At 37.6% G+C, this 12,337-nt stretch overlaps 1 protein-coding gene and 1 pseudogene across 2 annotated transcripts in view; one reads left to right on the top strand and one right to left on the bottom strand.

Moving 5' to 3' along the window:
* Nucleotides 1-12,337, top strand: part of NR3C2 (nuclear receptor subfamily 3 group C member 2) — a 327,150-nt gene that overhangs the window by 10,050 nt on the left and 304,763 nt on the right. The gene's annotated exons all lie outside the window — the stretch shown is intronic.
* LOC118551388 (U4 spliceosomal RNA) lies at nt 2,005-2,131 on the bottom strand (annotated as a pseudogene).

Raw genomic sequence — 12,337 nt, 5'->3', positions numbered from 1 at the left:
GAGCATATATGGGTATCCCCTACCCCCCTTCCCCATTGCCTGTTGTAGGTGTTTGGGAAAAGTTTGTTTTCTCCTGCCTGTTACTATATTTACTTTAGCAGACTAATGTTAGATGATTTTTTTCTTTAGCTGTACACTGGTTTACTAGAATTGTTTTACATTTGTTTCTTTGTGGTCTTTTTTCCCTTAGCTTTTTTTTTTTTTTTATTAATCACCTCATTGGTTGTGAAATATGAAATTGAACCCCAAATCTGTTACCCACGAGCTCTGTATCCTCTTTGTCCTTTTCTGGGTAGGTTAATTGTATGTAAGTCATGGTTTTCAATACAAATAAATCATTTCCATAACTGTTGAGGGCTTTTAAAGACTCAGCACATCTAAAATTACTAAGTGGACAGTCTTGCTTTCTCACTCATATTGGAAGTGAAATATGTCACTGCAGTTTTGAGTTGGTATAACTTTTAAGATCTGCAAGAAGACATACTTTACTTGCTGTAAAATGTCTCTTGACTTTCCTTTTTGCAGATAGCATGTTGTATATATTTAGAAAAAAACAAGGAAGAGGCTTTCGATATGACTGTAAAGGGTGGTTCTAAGTTATACAATGAATACTTGCATTGGACTTTGCTTCAGTACTGTTTTTATTACATGGTTGTGATAAATGATCCCTTTATTGAACATATAAAGAATAGATGTCCTAGATACAGTTCTTTCCTTTGGCAGTTAGGAATATGTGGATTTGTCCCTTAAAAACTTAGGTTGTGGAAAATATGTTCATCCCATTAACAATATAGGGTTTACGTGTATTTCTATATCTTTCTCCTTCTCTTCTCTTATGAGCCAAAAGCTAAAACTTTAATTCGTGCATTTTTTCCTTGTCATTGATTCAAACCTTGCTCCTCTTGCCTTTATGGAAGCAAACATTCCATTAAAGGATACATTATTACAGTTCTTGGTAGCATGAATGATCATATTCTGATACTGCCTCTCTTAAATTCTGAACCCTAATGCAAGGTAGCCTGAGATAGCATGGCTTTCGTCAGAAACAAACTCAGCATGTGGTCTCCTGCTAGTGCATTGTTTTACTTTAGAGAAGGAAATCTTGCACATGATGTCGATATTTTTGTAAGTGATGTTTTTAGTGAGTTAGTATGAGAGAGTACAGCCTAGTAGTTATGAGCATGGCTGCCCTGGTTGAAATCCCAGCGTAATTGCTTTGTGTCCCTGTGCATATCCCTTCATCTCTGGGCTTTTAGTTTTCTCATCTGGAGGAAAAAGAAAAAAGAAAAAAGAATTCTATAGTACCCATCTCAAAGGTAGTTAAGATAATTGAGTTAATTTTGCATATCATCTGGTATGCAATAGGTATTCTATACATTTTAGCTGTGACTGTTAACGTTTGATTAGTTCGCACAATCTTTAGCTTTCATATCCTTTAGTTTTGTGTTTTCTTCATTATATGAAATTACAGAATAGTTTAAAGAAATATACGTAATTGAAAGAAATATTTGTTGATATTATTAAATTCTACTCTTATTATTTTTTATGGTTAGGCATGCATCATACATTTGTCGCTACATATTTATTTGCTTTTATAGTTTTGAAGGCTATTGCTTTGGGTAATGATATTTCTGGTAGCAATAGTAGAGGTAGAGTAGATAAAATCATTAGTTCTCTGCTTTGTTTTGTTCTGTATCCTATTTCTGCTATTTGAATTGTAGGTTTTACACTCAATTCCTGAAGCCCCTCCCAATGTTCTAGTGACCCATAGCCTTAAACATATTAATATGAATCAGTGACCTTGAGCCTACTCTGCATTTGTGGGGCACTGGAGGTGTTGTTCAGTGTCTCTTCTGGAGTACTCCAAAATTCTTTACATACATGTTAATATGGTCAGAGGGGATTCATTTTGTTTACACACAGGTTGGTATTATGCTAGTCAGTGTAAGTTTCCCCAAAACTTTAATAACAAAGCTTTAATGTTGTGAAGTCTCTTACAGCGTACTGATTCTTGACAGCTTTTTCTGGTGAGTATTATTCAAACCGATTTGTTTTGGGAAAAGTTTTCAATTAGCAATAATCGCGCCTCGGATAAACTTCATTGGCTACGATACTGCCACTGCGCAAAGCTGAAACCTACTTGTTTTGATCATTCTCAGAATAAAGGCTCAAGGATCAGAAGATACTTAGATATTTTTCTAGATTTCAGTCCCCATGTTATAATATTTAATTTAACCTCATCCATGCTTCATCACCAGTCTCTTATTATTTAGTGTCTTTTGGATCAAAATCCAGCCTTTTGGTCTATATCTTAATATGGGATGATGATACCCTGTTCCGGGGGATGTGGAATATTTGAAGAATTACAGGTTGTGGAGGATCCAGGCAGTGTGTGACTGTTCCTAGGTTTCATAATAACCTTTGTCTTTAGATTGAACTCTAAACTGTTTTCTAGTAGGTCTCAAAGTGTTGTTTGGGATTCCTGAGACCCTTTCAAGGAGGTTCATGAAGTGAAAGATCACACATCGGTAAAAGGTCCACTCAAAATGGAGGATAGACCAGTGGCTTTTAATGTAATAGTTTATGAAAAGTTCATAACATGGTTTCAGATCCACGTTGCAACTAACCTTTAAGAAATTACTCACAGGCAGTTTTCAGTGTAGTATCAAAGAATCACATCTGCCATTATCTCTAATGACCATTAAAATGCTTGTCCTTTTTCCAACAACATACCTGTGTGAAGCCAGATTTTCTTCATACACTTGAACCAAAACCTATCACCACACATTGAATGCAGAAGTAGATAGTAAAATCCAGCTGTCTTCTATTAAGTGAGGCAATAGACTTGCAAAAATGTGAAACAGTGACACTCACTCAAGTTTTTGTTTTGGGAAACAGTTATTTTTTTCACAAACATATGCTATTGTTAACATGTAATGACTTCTTAGTTTTAAATGATTTAAAGTGAATATTAGTTTTAATCTAATACGGTAAATAGCATTAGATCTAACTTACATAAAGAAAAGCTTTTTGGCATCCTCAGTACATTTTAAGAGTGGAAAGGTGTCCTAAGACCCAAAAGCTGAGAATTGCTGGTCTCTTTTATTCTGTACACCCTTTGGAGGTTAATGAAAAAAGAGGTTATTATTTTATTTGTGTTAGCCTCCCTGAATATTATGCTAAGGAGGGAGTACCCTATTCAGATAAGAAAAATGGTTCTCATCTAGTTAATTTTTCAAGCTGATAGAAGTGAGTAATGGCTGTGAAGTGTGTGTTATCCTCATCTCTGTGGGCATCCTATGAGAGCAGTGACGAAAGCCATCTGTCTGTTAATCATTTCTAGTGAGTGGATTGCCTGGCCACCCAACTGTAAAGTAAATTATGACAGAAGCTGAATGTAAAGCTTTGAGGATGGACACTGGACCTGGTTGGGTCATGTAGATTGGAGTTTCCCTGTCAGCTAGGGCACAAACAAAACTGTGACCTTGGTGAGTCACAACTTCTCTGGGCCTCAGTTTCTTCGTAAAAAGTGAACATGTTGAACTCCGTGCTCTCAGAGGTCTGCCAGCCAAACTATTAAGTGGCTGTGAAGTTTCCTTGGAGTTCTGTATGTTAAAAATCAAAATAGAGTATCCTTTAACAGATTTGCTAATCTGGTTTCAAGTATATTTTAATCACAGGTGTAGTTCTGTAGTTTCCAGGGTGTTCTGGATAGAAAAATGTCATTGTCATTTATCATTTGAAAGTGAGTAGGGGTGAGTTATTTTACTTTGAAAAGCAGAGTTTTTTTTAATCAGGTCTTTTATAAAATTTGATACAAGGAATTTCTCGTTCTTTTAATTTACACTCTTCCTTTTGAAAGCAATGTTTTTCTGTTGACACAACATTGATGTTTATGGCGATGGTCATAGTCACGTTGATAGCATCATAACAGTGCTAACATTGACTTAGAACTTTGAATATAAAGTTCACTGTTTCAAAGGGCATATTCTGGTAGGCTTCAAGACAGGTAATCAGGTATTTATCTTAATTGTGCTGCATTTTTTTTCCATGATAGAAGGAAACAATTTGGTAAGTCACCTATAGTTGTTTTTTATTTTTCAATTGTCCCTAGAGTTTTTTAAAGCTAACCTCCTGTAATAAAGCAACTTTATTAGCAAACTTCCTGAGTAAACCATTGAGTTCTAAATATTCTCTGTGTGATGCAAAGTATGAAAGAGTGATGATTTGGGAGGGGGGGTTGCGTGGAATTGGATTAATTATTGGTGCTTACTGTAAAATCATTAAGAATTACTGAGGTCATTTGGAAGTGAAAACATGAAACTTTCTTTTTCTTATTGTCTCACAAAATTTTGATTTTTGAAATTGCTAGTGTACCTAGAATTTCTCCCGGTTAGTATTCTAAATAATATTTTTAGAAATGATTTTACAATGAGACTTGCTTCTCCTGATGATTCATTCACTTCCATTCATTTATGTTATTTTTGGTGAGAGTAGTGATAATTTTATTGAAAAAAAAAAAACCCTTAGTGCTTTTTAACGAATAAATCACTATGTACAGTGCAGTTTGATAAATTTTGCTTTTAACATTCCAAGTGTCCTAGGTTTATATGTCAGTGTGTCCACCTTTTATCACCTAAAGTATTAGTATACTTAGAACTGTTCACTTCATACTTAAAAAATGGAGATAAGAGCCCTGGTTTCAGTTAAATAAACTCAAATTATTCAACTTCAGGCTGTTTGCCTGCACAGCAGTGTTGTGCTAAAACTAGGACCTGGAGGTGTAGCATTTATGGATTTGATGCCTTTTGCACTATTGAAATTCTGGATGTGTCTGACCTTTTCTATACTTGTAATGTTTAGAGTAATACCAGATGTTATGATGATCACAAGTAATTTAGGAGTAACACTTCACTTCCCCTGATGCTTTGATGTCATTAATTTTTTTCTGCAAAATATTTTTTCCAGGCTTTCAGCTGTTGCTTTAGCTTCATGCTACTCATCTACTGATAAAATTTCAGTTCTCCTGCCAAATAATGTATCATTTTCTTTCATTTACTAAATTCAAATCAAGAGAAAAATATTTACTTCGTTATTAAATTTAAATATAGCCATTAAATTGTATATTGTTGTGGACTGCATTCCAAAGTTTATTAGTGAAAACCTCCCAGGAAATATAAGTATGTTAAATGTATAGGTCTTCATCTTAAATTTTAGAATTTCTAGTTTTAAACTTGTCAAGTATAGGCTTTGTTTTCAGTTTTAAGAGTTTTATTTTGTTCTTTATGTAGTAAAGTAATGATGAAGTTAAAATGTAATTACATATATGCACCTGTTGCTTAATTGATGCCTGGAAACCTCTGCATTTATGATTGTCAGTGGTAAGGCCTAGGCTAAAATTTCTTTGTAGAAAAGAGGTAGAAATTCCTTGTATTTATGCAAGAAATAGAAAACTCTAGTATAAAGGAAGGAAAGAGAACAAACACAAAGTAATTTGAATCCTTAAAAATTCCCTAGGGGGGGAGAGAGAGAGCTAATAACTGTGACCTGAATTCACAACAGTGGCTGTGACTTAATTTTATCAATGAGGACTCCTTCATTGGCATGTATCCTCACCTTATAGATGAGGAATTGTTGAGATGTAGAAACAAAAAATTGTAATCTAAAATAAAATGAAATAAGGTTTATAATGGGCAAAGTCAACTTTGGGTATTCTGATGGTAGAAGATTATCTAGGCAAGTTTTGGAAAATGGAGAGATGGGGTGGTGGTGGTCACAATTGATACTTATCCTTAGTCTTAAAATCTTTGCAGGGAGTAGGAGTGGTCATTTTCTGATGGAGGGAGTTACACGAGCCAAACTTGGAGACCAGCAGAAAACACCGAATATGGTCAGGCTGTATGGCTGACTGCGACACACAGGGAATTGGGGGGAAAGAAGGTCTGGAAGAGGTTAGTTAGTTGGAACTAGAAGGGAGTGGAACTTGAAAGTCACCCTAAGAAATTTGTACTTAATTTGGGAGGTAATGAGGAACTATTGAAATGTTGGAGCAGGAAAGTGGCATGAGCTGAAGTGCACTTTGGAAAAACCTTAATTAGGCAGTGGTTGTGGGGTGGAGCCTTGTTAAGAAGTTATTGCAACAGTACAGGGGGATGGGAACTTGACTCTGTCCAGAGCAATGAAAAAAAGGGGACAGATGTGAGATATTACAGAAGAAGCCCTTGTAGGAGTTGATTTTTATATAAATTTTATTTTGGAAATAATCGCAAACGTAAAAAAAATTAAGTCCATTATGAAGAATTATAAAGAAGGTTATTCACATAGCCACAATATAGCCATCAAAATCAAGAAATTAACATTAAGTTACTTGGTTTAGATCCATCTTGTACTTTTTCTGCCCCAGTCCTGGAGTCAGCTATTTTTCCAAGGACTGCCCCCATTCCCGCAGATACTCTCCTGCCTATGATTGGGGTCTAACTCTTGCTCTGGGTCACAGGGCCACATTCCCCCAACAGATGCCCTCCTTATTCCCCTCCAGCACTGACTCCCCCCGCTGGGCTATCATCTCCGTGCTTGGGTTCTGATACTCTGCACTAGACCTTGTGTACACATGGACACATGAATACCCCTCCCCACCCTGCATTGGGCATCAGAGCTACCCTTGGGCTTGGTGCCCCACTGTGGGCCATGACTGCTGTCCACACCCTATCCTCTACTGTGGATCTCTACTTTGCTATGTCTTGCCTAATGGTTTTAGGACTGAAGTATGAAGGAAGAGAAAGGAGAGCACTTGATACTTCCATAGAAATGGAGGGAGGGTCACGTATGTGGAAAATCAGCGAAAACTCAGCATGTTGTAAGTTTGACTGTCATGGATATGGTGAGCAATAAGAGAAATGGAGAGGTCAAGAAGAATAGTAGCCTTGGAGAAGAAGTGATGATTGATCTTGGATGCATGAGTTTTTAGTTCCAGACTACCTCTGACTGGAAGAGTTCTCTCTATAGGCGGAAATGTTATCTGGAGATGTAGGAGGACTCTTCCTAGAAGTGGTGGTTGAGAGGGTCAGTGTGGGTGCTGTTGCCCATTGAGAGACTGTATATATGACTCAGGTGTAGTTTGAAGTGTATTCTGGGGGCACCTGGGTGGCTCAGTCATTAAGCGTCTGCCTTCGGCTCAGGTCATGATCCCAGGGTCCTGGGATCGAGCCCCGCATCGGGCTCCCTGCTCTTCGGGAAGCCTGCTTCTCCCTCTCCCACTCCCCCTGCTTGTGTTCCCTCTCTTGCTGTGTCTCTCTCTCTCAAATAAATAAATAAAATCTTTAAAGAAAAAAAAACAAAGTGCATTCTGCTAGGAATTTGGAGGAACAGAACCCCATTTAGGAGATGAGCAACATATCCTAATAAAGGAGACAGGGAGTTGTTTAGAGAATCAACATAGTGCCAAGTCATGGATGCCAAGGGGAAGAATCAGGTAGTCTTAGATTTTCCAAGTTAGAAGTGCTCTAAGGCTACCTATAAATCCAGCCCTAAAACTAAGGTCCAGAGAGATTACATGCCTTTTCCAGGATCCTACAAAGCAGTTGGTAACAGAGCTGGGAGTAGATCCTGCCCTTTTGTCTATTACATTATCCTTTCCTTCGGTGGGAGGTGGTGGTTCAAAACCTGATGATGGGGTGAGGACCGGAAATTGGACTGAATAGTTGGTGCTGGTGATTTTTCAAGAAGGAATTCTGTAGAGTGGTGGGAATGGGAATCAGACCATGATTGGCTAAGGAGTAAGTTAAGGAAGGGAGAGACTTGGGGGATGCGGGCACAGTGTTTACCCTTGGGAGGCATCTGTTCAGTGGTAAAGAGAAAGGGTGAGAGAGGAGATTGTAGCACAAAGGAGCCACAGGATCAGAGTAAGGATTGTGTTGGACAGGTAAGCTATGAAGAGGGTGGCCGAGGAGACTGTGCCCTGATTGAGCTGCAGGGTGTAAGAAGGAGGGCAGATGACTGATGGCGGCAGTGTCCTGGGATGCTGAGAATAAAAGGGAGACTGCAGATAGGCACAGGGTCAGATATTTAACTGCCCTGCTGAACCAGCGCATGTAAGCAGTTACTGGCAGCCAGCATCACTGTTTTTACAGATACGGAAACTGAGGCCCAGCAGGTATACGTGGTTTGCCTAAGGCACATAGCAAAGGAAAAGGAAGAAACAAATACTTGAGATAGAGAAGAAAACTGAATGTCCTAACAAAAAAAATAGACAGATGGATCTTTTAAAAACATAAATCAGATTATGTGGCTGATGTAAAGCCCTCTGGCTGCTTCTCATTGTAAGCGGCATAAAGTAAACTAATCGAGGGCCTGAAAAGCACTGAAATATCAGACCTCTGACTACTTTATTTAGTATCTGTTTTTTTCCTTGCTCAGTCCCCACACTGACTGACCTTTCTGTGGCTCAGACCAACCAAGCCCCCTTCCCTCTGGGGGCCTCTATACTTAGTGTTCTCCCTGCCAAGAAGGCTCTGCCTCCAAATTTTGGTTGTCTACCCCTTCTTGTCACTTGGCATTAGCTCAGTTGTCACCCTCTCAGAGGCCTTCCCTGACATCCTATTTAAAGTGGTGCCACCCCCCCCAACCTTCTAACAACACATCACCCACTTTTGTTGTCTTGAGAGTGCATACCTATCAGAAGTTATCTGTTTACTTGGCTTCCTCCAATTAGAATGTAAACTTCCTGAGAGCAGGGCCCTTAGCTGTCCTGTTTACCAGTACATTTGCCATACCTAAAACAGTGCCAGGTGCGTTGTTGATGTTCAGTAAATCCCCACTGAACGAACGAATGAATTGGTTAGCAGAGGAACTTGGGGCAGGCATATATCTAGAATGACTAAGTGTTGGTGGTTATGGAAGACTAATACAATTATTGTCAAATAACGGAGTTTTGTGGAGGTTAGCAAACAATTGTGGTGACCTCTATCAGTATATTTTTAAGGATTTTCACAAAAATAATCAACACATGCTCTTCTTGTTTTTTTCTAATCTCAACATAATAAAGTAGTTTGTAATGATGTATTACAATCTATATGGTGACACAGTCTTTATTTTGAGGTCATTTATTTTTAATTTGCAAACAGTAAAATTCACTCTTTTTGGTGTGCAATTCTAGAAGTTTTGCCAAGTGTATATTCTTGTAACCACCACCCACTCAAGATAAGAATAGTTGTGTCACCCACTAAAATTCCCTTGCGTCGTCCCTTCTCAGTCAACCCCTCTCTTCATTCCCAAACCCTAGCAACCATTTATGTTCCCCATCTTTGTAGAATTGTTTTTTCTAGGTTGTCATATAAATGGAATTACATTTTTTATAGGCTTTTAATTCTGGCTTCTCTTATTTAGCATAATGTGCTTGATGTCCATCCATGTTGTTGCATGTATTATTAGTTTCTTTTTAGTGGCCGAGTAGTAGTCCATTTATGGCTGTACCACAGTTTGTTCATCCATTCACCTGTTGTTTCCAGTTTTTGCTGTTACAAATAAAGCTGCTGTGAATATTCACATACAAATCTCTGTGTGGACATATGCTTCATTTTTCTTCAGTAAATACCTGTAGGTGGAATGGCTAGGTCATATGGTAGGTGTAGGTTTAATTTTTAAGAAACTGTCCAGCTGTTTTCCAAAGTGGTTGTACCGTTTTACAACTCTACCAGCAGTGTGCAAGAGCTCTGGTTCCATTACACCCTTGCCCACACTTGAGAGAGTCCATCTTTTTATTTTAGACATTATGATAGGCGTGTAATGATAACTCATTGTCATTTTAATTGGCATTTCTCTAACGCCTGAATGATACTGAACATTTTTTCATGTGCTTCCTTGCCATTCATAGGCCTCCTTCTCATGCCTGTTAACTCTTTTGCCCATTTTTATTGGGTTGCTTTCTTCTTGAGTTCTGTTATCAGTGGATATTAATGTGAACTTTTGGACAGAAGACCTAGAACCAAGAGAAGGTAGCTATTTAAATTTCAGGGGGAAAAATAGTAGACGGTTTTCACATTATTTAGTACCTACTGTGTTCTTAATGCAGTGAACAAACCACATGTCTTCCCTGTATTCCCCTCTAGCTGGGGAGATGACTCACATGAGTTTATACAGCCTTTTTTTTTTTTGGTTCTGTAATTATGTGTTTGATTGCATGATGCAGATAAGAACGGTTTCCAAAGATTAGAAACGAAAGACTTCTACGTGGGCTGGAATAGCCAAGGAAAGCTTCATAAAGGAGGTGAATTTCAGTTGACATTTGAAGATTGGTGGTATTTGGTAGGGAGTAGAGATTTATCAGAGGAATAAGCAACAGCACAGGCCAGGTGTTCGGACAGAGGACAAATGAAGCCTGCTTGGGTGGTTTAATGGTATTTAGAGAAAACTAGATTATAGAATTCTGTGAGTGCCAAAAAGAAGTGTGTGGCACTTTTAATATATCATTATTAAACATTCTCGTAACCTAAAAAGTGACAGAAAAGGGTAGAAAGGTAAATATGGTAAGCGAGATAAGAAATAGTGACAAACGATAAAAGCAATTGAAAGGCTATCATACTGGTGATTCAAGCTAAGAGGATAAGTGCCTGAGTTGTCAGAATGTGGGCAAGGGGTAGAAGTTAAAATTTGAAGGAAGAAATAATTGAATGCCAGATTATCAGACCCAAAGCCTGTTCCTTTCCATTATACCACTAAGTCATATATGCTAACAGCCCCACAAAAAGGAGATTGCCACAGGGTATAAGGAATAAAAATAGTAATAAGGAGAAAATTTGAGCATAATTATGACTCTAAGAGAAAAGGAGTGAAATAATTTTATTTGGATGAAGGTAAAACCTGATAATTTTGATACCAAAATAAAGTACTTTTTATTAGACTGGGAGAAAAAAAATACCCCTGGGAAATGGAAACAGGAAGAGCCGACTCCTGGTTTGACAAAGTTGGAAAACAAAAAATGATGTAAATGAATCAGAAATGTCAATTTATGGAACTCAGATGTGTACACACGTATATAAATGAACAGAATCCTAGCTTGTTTGGAAGGCCATTTCTTGTGTCCTCAAGTAACTGGTGTTTGAATTAACAGTGCTCTTTCCAAAACTGGAAATGTGTTCATTTTCTTCCATCACATGTTAGAGTTTGTATTTACTTAATAAATATTTTTTCTGATAAGTTTGAGAAGAGATTCCAAGTGCAAAGTTTGGGAGTGTAGAGATTTTAAATGGGAGCAGATATTCTTTAATTTACGCCAATTTAGATTCTCCCTGTACTTTTGAAATGGAAATTATGTTCAGAGCAGCTTTTGTTCTTGAAACTAAGGTAACGTGGAAGAATATATGGTCCCACAATACAAAGTATTTTTTTTCTCTGTTTCTCCATCATTTTCCGACCCAACTGAAGTAAATGTACATGTGAGGTATTCCTTTGAGACTTCTGGAAGCATTTGAGTTTTCTGTATGTGGCAGAAATATGATAATTTTGTTGACATATACCCTGTATTTTGGACTTGGTTGCTATGATTCAGGTGAAAACAGCACTTTCCCCCCCTCCTAAATACTGTTTTTTAGCAACCTGAAGAAACTGACAGATGGGTTACTGAGTCGAGGAAGGAGAGGTTATAAGCACAATAACCTTTCATAGTGAAAATCTAGAGCTAAGAACTCTTATATAACTTCTGAAACCACTCCATGGAAGGGTCTTAGGTGTCTATTAGCAGGTACCCCTTACTTTTAAGCTAATGTTCATTTAAAAGCTAAAGATTTTTATAACAGTATAACTGCGTGAATTGCACATTTGTTGAAGGATGAATTTGTTGCCAGTACCTGAGAATGGAAGAAATAAAACCAAAAATCTAACTATGAAAATGGCCTAACCTCTATGATTTCATAACATGGATGAAATATGCTTTTTTTTTGTTTTAAATTTTAACTCTTGCCAATTTACTGTGGCAGAAATAATCAAATCTAGTATTATGAGAGTTATAAGGAGAATAGACCTAAAACAAGTTTTAAAAAATCAATGTTGTTTTAACAGGGAAAATGACTAAATTTCTATGAATGTGTCAGAGTCTGTATACAGTCTTTCTCCTCCACACATGTAACTGATATTGTGCATGCTAACCTGATTTATTCAAGGCTTTTAATCAATGAAGAATGATCAAAGTTTGCCATACTATTTTTAGCGTTGATGCTTCAGTTGCTTGGCTTTAAAAGGAGGTGCTCTTCCCTGGTCGTTAGCTTAGGAGAGAGAAGAGAGAAAGACTATTATAAGACGGAAGAAAGGGAGATTTTTCAAAGAGGAATGCACTGCCACCTAT

This window comes from Halichoerus grypus, chromosome 3 (genome assembly GCF_964656455.1).
Source record: "Halichoerus grypus chromosome 3, mHalGry1.hap1.1, whole genome shotgun sequence".
In the NCBI taxonomy this organism is placed as follows: domain Eukaryota; kingdom Metazoa; phylum Chordata; class Mammalia; order Carnivora; family Phocidae; genus Halichoerus; species Halichoerus grypus.
Note: the sequence above shows the minus strand (reverse complement) of the source record. Positions and strands in the feature narration are given on the sequence as shown.